Source organism: Coturnix japonica, chromosome 10 (genome assembly GCF_054131305.1).
Source record: "Coturnix japonica strain WE chromosome 10, WE-NBRP24, whole genome shotgun sequence".
In the NCBI taxonomy this organism is placed as follows: domain Eukaryota; kingdom Metazoa; phylum Chordata; class Aves; order Galliformes; family Phasianidae; genus Coturnix; species Coturnix japonica.
In genome coordinates, this window is record NC_140672.1 from 18,440,015 (window position 1) to 18,440,955 (window position 941).

Consider the following 941-nt stretch of genomic DNA (forward strand, 5'->3'; position numbering starts at 1 on the left):
GCGGGGCCTCACGATCCTTCCGACTTTCCGGGTTTGAAGCGGGAGGTGTCAGAAAAGTTACCACAGGGATAACTGGCTTGTGGCAGCCAAGCGTTCATAGCGACGTCGCTTTTTGATCCTTCCATATCGGCTCTTCCTATCATTGTGAAGCAGAATTCACCAAGCGTTGGATTCTTCACCCACTAAAAGGGAACGTGAGCTGGGTTTAGACCGTCGTGAGACAGGTTAGTTTTACCCTACTGATGATGTGTCGTTGCGCTAGTAATCCTGCTCAGTACAAGAGGAACCGCAGGTTCAGACATTTGGTGCGTGTGCTTGGCTGAGGAGCCACTGGAGCGAGGCTACCATCTGTGGGATTATGACTGAACGCCTCTAAGTCAGAATCCCGCCTAAATGGAGCGATACCGCAGCGCCGAGGCGCCTCGGTGGGCTCGCGATAGCCGGCCGGCTCGCTGGCCGGCCGGTGCGGAGCGCCGTCCGTGGTCGGGAGCGGAGCGCGGCCGGAAGCGGCGCCGCCTCTCACCCGCCGCGTACCGCACGTTCGTGGGGAACCCGGTGCTAAATCATTCGTAGACGACCTGATTCTGGGTCGGGGTTTCGTACGTAGCAGAGCAGCTCCCTCGCTGCGATCTATTGAGAGTCAGCCCTCGACACAAGCTTTTGTTGCGGCCGGCGCAGAGCAGAGCCGAGCCGAGCGGAGGAGGCGGCTGCTGCGGCGGCAGCGGCGGCGCTGCCCGCCCCCCCTTCCACTTACTCGCCCCCCCGGTCTCGGTCTCGGTCTCGTTCTCGGCTTTGCCGCGGGGAGGCCCTGGCGCGTGCCGTGGTCCTGGCCCCTCCGTGTGCGGCGCGGCGCGGGGCCGGGCTGGGAGACCCGGCGCTCGCTGCGTTGCTTCCGTCCTCCGTTCCGGGGGTTCCGTGCGCCGGCGCCGGCGCGTGGAAAA

The 941-nt window shown here is 63.8% G+C and overlaps 1 pseudogene; it reads left to right on the plus strand.

Moving 5' to 3' along the window:
- LOC146759461 (28S ribosomal RNA) overlaps positions 1 to 662 on the plus strand; it is a 1,211-nt pseudogene extending 549 nt beyond the window's left edge.
- The last annotated feature ends 279 nt before the right edge of the window (positions 663 to 941 follow it).